This window comes from Dermochelys coriacea, chromosome 1 (assembly GCF_009764565.3).
Source record: "Dermochelys coriacea isolate rDerCor1 chromosome 1, rDerCor1.pri.v4, whole genome shotgun sequence".
NCBI lineage: Eukaryota > Metazoa > Chordata > Testudines > Dermochelyidae > Dermochelys > Dermochelys coriacea.
The window spans coordinates 121155015-121160384 of NC_050068.2; the positions used below are offsets into that span (position 1 = coordinate 121155015).

The 5370-nt window shown below is 44.5% G+C and overlaps 1 long non-coding RNA gene across 1 annotated transcript; it reads right to left on the reverse strand.

The window, feature by feature from the left end:
- Positions 1–585: 585 nt before the first annotated feature.
- Positions 586–3560, reverse strand: LOC119849983. The gene is made up of 3 exons (XR_005290661.2): positions 3457–3560; positions 2528–2666; positions 586–1230 (listed from the first exon to the last, which is right to left on the reverse strand). It is a non-coding gene; the product is annotated as an uncharacterized LOC119849983 (long non-coding RNA).
- Positions 3561–5370: the final 1810 nt, after the last annotated feature.

Sequence of the window (5370 nt, forward strand, 5' to 3'; positions counted from 1 at the left end):
ATTTACATTTCTGTAATGTAAAGCTCAATGGAGCTCAATCCAGACCATGTCACAACTAGATGTTCCAGCAATGACTGACAGCTCTTACCAGAGGTGAAAGTAAGTTGGTACAGTCCGGTATGCTGTGCAGGACTGGACCAGCTTCCCCAGGCTGATGATTTAAAGGACCTGGGGCTCCCTGTAGTGGCGGGAGCCCTGGGCCCTTTAAATCACCTCCCAAGCCCTGCTGCCAGAGCCTGGGGGTAGTGGTAGCTGGAGCCCTGGGCCCTTTAAATTGCCCAAGCCCTGGGGCTCCCAGCCGCCTCTGCGCCTGGTAGCTGTGCGGTGATTTAAAGGTCCCAGGGCTCTCAGCTGCACCCAGAGCTGTGGGACCTTTAAATCTTGATTTAAAGGGTATTTAAAGGCCATGCCTCTTCCGGTTGAGCCCATGCCTCCTGCTCAGGATTCTGGTATACTAGTAAGTCATTTAAGTTATATTGAAAAAAAAAAAAAGTTACTTATGACCCTGAGGGAAGTGAGACAATTCTTGCATTTTTCCAGGATGCATTGTGCAGTCAAATAAAAGTACAAAAACAGAAGTTTGATCAGATTTTTATATCTTCAATATACCACTCAAACAATTGCACATGCACACATGGGGATGCACAGAAACACACGTATACTTTTGCATTCTGTTTTGAAGTAAATAATTGCAATTTATCTTTGTTGCAACAACACATTTAAAAATAACCAGAGATCTTATTTGTTTGGTAGACAGACATTTTAAAAAGCTTTTTTCTGAAACTTGTTTTAATTGGTACACATTTAAACAGGATTTTTTGTCTGTCAGGTTTCTATTACAATTTTACTTTGTCCAACCTGAAGTTTGCTAATTTTTAAATTTTTTTGGTTTCTTTTTTCCAGGCATCTATTTGAAGAAGATTTCATTATGCAGTATCTCTGCTGATGTTTTGCTTTTTTTGCATGGCAAGTGTATTTTGAAACTTAAAATGGTCTGTTTCTTTTCAAGTGATTTCTTTATGTGGGCTCCACTGTAATGAGATTGAGAGAATGGATGAATTCATTACAAAGTAACCTGTGCTGTTTTTCAATCTGCAAAAGGAATCATGATAAAATGCTTTGAGTTCTCAAAGAAACCTTCCAGCAGGGGGATGTAGAATTCCAGTATTCAGATGTGTTGCAGAATAGGTGGGACAATTATTTTTCTGTGTCATGAATGACAAAATGGATCTATTTAAAAAAAAAAAAAAGGCAGAGAGAGAGAGAGTGTGAAAAAGAATCTGAGTTGCAGAACCTGCATAATTACTAATTTGTTTCCCTGTTGTAATCCAAATAAATTATGATGCTGATCTGTTGAATTACATGCCCGATGACTGTCCAGCATATGCCAAGAACAAATATTGTCTGAATAAGTTCAGACTGACCAATGAAGTAAGGAAATGGGACTACATATATACACACAATTTGGAAACTATAGGGCAATAACATGTATCTTGAAAAACTGCCAGCTGGAACTGTAGAGTTCCACATTGCTATGGCATGTAGCTTTCACTACTGTATTGTACAACTCTAATGATATTTTAAAATAAGGTAGATGAACATAATACACAGAAAAAAAAAAGAGTACTGATCGCATCTGAAGACATCTAGAAAAGTCATAGGAACAACACTGTGATCCAAAAAGCCTGAGTTAGGTGCCTAGGCTTCCTATACAACAAATGGGGAGAGGTTGGCATTGTATAACATAATCCAGAGAACCAGCAAACTAGGCAGAGAGCTGCCTAAGCTAGCCAATGGAGGACAGCGACCAGAGGCATGTTTGCTAACCCTGACCCTCACAGAGTTCAGCTCCCAAGTCCATTCTGCAGGAAGGTGCCTATTTCTGCTAGTGATTCATGAAATGGGAGATGATGGGTATTCATCTGCCTATGTTGTGTGTGGGGCCTGCAACAAAATGGGATGGGGAGAAGGAGGACAATGCCCTCCCTTATAACCTTTAGCCCATCCAAGGTATGGGAGACCCCTGGCTCAAGTTCTCCCCCTCCACCTGAAGAGGGATCCACCACCTCTCAGGTGAGTGCCCTAGCTACTAGCCTATAGAGCCATTCTAACTCTTTCACTGGCCCAATTAATATTTGATTGCAGTATAATCCCATTTATCTGAACCCCTGGTGATCAAATCTCCATATTATCTGAATCCCTTCCTTGACCCCCACATCTCTCATGCTGGGGAGAAGGAAGGGATTAAGATAATATGGAGGTTGAGAGAGTAGAGACCTCCCCACCCAGAAGTGCAGGAGGAGAACAAACCCCTGGCCACAGGGGAGGCTGCTGCTGAATGGCTCCTGCCCTCTCAGTTATCTGAATTCTCAATCAAATCCCTGCCCTCCCCCAGGCTGTTATGATAATCAGGAATAAACTGTATTCAATTAAAGTAGAACTCAACAGAAAAGATTGTGGGACACCCACATCAGAATATTGCATAGCCTAGTGGTTCTCAGCCCTGCCCTCCCAGCCGTAAACACACCTGAGGGGCCGGATCCAGTTGACGGTCTCTGAGCATACCTATTGGTCTGAGCCCTGCACGCAACATAGACAGAGCAATGTCTCTCCCCCTGGTCTGTGAGTTGCTATGGGACACAGCAGGGAGACAAGCATATGGACACCTAGAGGAGGAAGCAGCACACATGCTCAGAGGCTGAAACATAGGCACTTGGGGAACTGTAACTGCAAAAACTTAGGCACCGAGTGAGTTTAGGCACCTACAGGGTTAGGAGACAGCAGAGCAGGTGTTTCGGCAATCAGAGTGGTGCTTAAAAACAGGATTTAGGTGCCTAAAATGGGACTTATTCACCATGGTATTTAGGTGCCTAACCCCTGTGGTACTATAAACCCTCCAGACCAACTGCTACTGCTTGCCTATTAAACAAGAAGCATTTGAGCCCTGCTCACAAGGGGAACTTAAGATAACAATTCCAAGAAAAATTGAAAATCAGAGCCTGCTGTGAGCTTTAATTAGGCTGTTCAGGGTACTGTTCCAGTTGAGCCAGTTTGGCCCCTTGCTCTTTGAGAGAGCCATTACCTTTCTGTAGCAACACGATGACTCACTGGCATGGCGCCTCCAGCTGGTCATCTCAGGAATTAGCTCTTTCCAGCCTTCAGAGCACCCTCTGTAGGCTGGTGTCTTGCCTGCCACTGGCATACATGTCCCTCCCAGATCCCGGTGTCCTTTACCCTGGGGTTCTGCCCCAGCAGTACCCCCACAGTCTGGGTCTCCCCTCCTAGGGGAACCCCCAACCCTCTAAACCTACTTTGCCTCAGTGGCTACTGCCAGTCATCATCTAGCCTCCACTCACTAGGGCAGATTGCAATCTGTAATGGTCACTCATCACAGGCAAGGGGGTAGGACCAGCTGCCTCTGCCTCTTCCCAGGGTGCCCCTCTGTAGCCCCAGTACCTTTCTGGGCCTCTACCAAGGCCTGCAGCTGGGGGGGAGTTTACCAGGCTGAGGCTGGCCCCCTTGCTCCCAGGCAAGTAACCCTTCCCACTTCAGGGCTAGAATGAGACTCCTAGAGCTTCTGGCCCACAGCCCTCTTATAAGGGCCAGCTGGGCCCTAATTAAGCCAGCCACACCTGTGGTCAGCTACATTATCAGCTTTCTGTAGCTATTCTCACTCCTCTTCCCCCAGCCACAGCCCTCTCCAGGGCTGCTTTTACTATTGGCTCCCCAGGGCAGCCCTCTCACAGGGCTGTTTTAACCCCTTCAGGTCCAGAGTGGGGTCACTACCCCGCTACACTTTCCCACAACTCAGGAAATTGCAGCATTATTTTAAGGATACACAATCCCCCCCACCATGCTCATCTGCATTGAAGTGAGCCATACTGATGTATTTCAGCAGCATTATATTTGCAGGTCTGGTTGTTCTTGTTTGTTTTTGGCAAAGGATTGTATTGACTAATTTGATATTGAACAGAGTAATTTAATACAGTGAAATGAACTTGGCAGTCACTGTTGCCAGAAGTGATGTGCAAATCTCAAAAGTTTCTGAACCTCTTTCCATAGATGGGATTGTGCCACAAAGTTAAGATCCAGATCCAAACTTTCCCTAACTTAGGAGCTGTTCATTCTGTGGGTCAAAAATAGGCCCAGTGGCTTCCCCAAACCTTGAGAGGAAGAATGGTCTTGTGGTTAAGTCATTGGTCTTGGACTGAGGGGTCTAATTCTGATCGCACACTAGTGTCAGTCAGGAGTAACTCCATTGAAGTTAATAGTGATGCAATGGTATAACATGAATGCAAGTGAGATCAGAACCAGGTTCTTGGGTTCTAGTCCCAAGCTCTGCCGCAGACTTGTATGAACTTCAGTGCCTCAGTTTCCCCACATGCCTAACAGTTGTATTGTAAAGATAATTCATTAATGCTTTACAATGGTAAATATTGTATGAGAGTACTAGGGAAAAATCTATAAATGAATAAATTGCTGTGCGAAAGCCTGACTTTGTTTAGAAAATTAACATTTTGAAAATACCCTGGGTTCGTAAGTATCACAGGTGCTGATCTGCACCTTGTGTCCCCCCCCGCCTCCCATGTTCTTAGTGCTACAATAAATTCATAATTCCTGGGAATATGTGAAGAAAATATATACAGCCCAGACCCTCAGCTTGTGTAAATTGTCATAATTCCATTGAAGTCAATGGAGTTACCCAGTTTACACCTACAGAGCATCTGGCCCATACAGATCTGTAAGGACAGTGGGGGGATTTTGGCAAAGGGACCAGAGTCCCTTTTATCTACTTTCCTAGCCTCAAAGGCCACAATCCCTGGAACCGAAATGCACTGGGTTCAGTCTTCTTGAGCCTCCTTTCCCCTTGCTGAGTTCCCTTCCACCAATAACATTTTCCTCAAACCAGTCGCTCACACCTTACCTTCCCCTATTCACCCTGAGATTTCTTATCCCAAAATAGCGATTCCTTTAGAGCACATAAATTGGAATTTGGACTGGAGCATTTGACTTGTTCAAGCGGCATTACAAGCCGTAGCATATGTCAACTGAGTAAAGAAATGTTTCTAGCCTAATTGTAGAAAATCGCATTCAGGGAACTATAAAATAGAATAATCACTGAAACAAAATGCCAACAAAGCCAATTAAGTGGTTCCAAATTAAAGAAAGCAAGCTGTTGTTCATGTACCAATGCCAGTGCTCACCAGTGCTTTCTGTTATCCAATAACTAGGCTAATTCATGGGGCTCACTCTTACCCCCATTGGAATAAGTGGCAAAACTCCTAATGATTGCAGTGGGAGCAGAATCCAGTTAACAATCTGCCAACTGCCAGATCAATAGGATTCATAATTGTGCAGTTGGCCATGTAA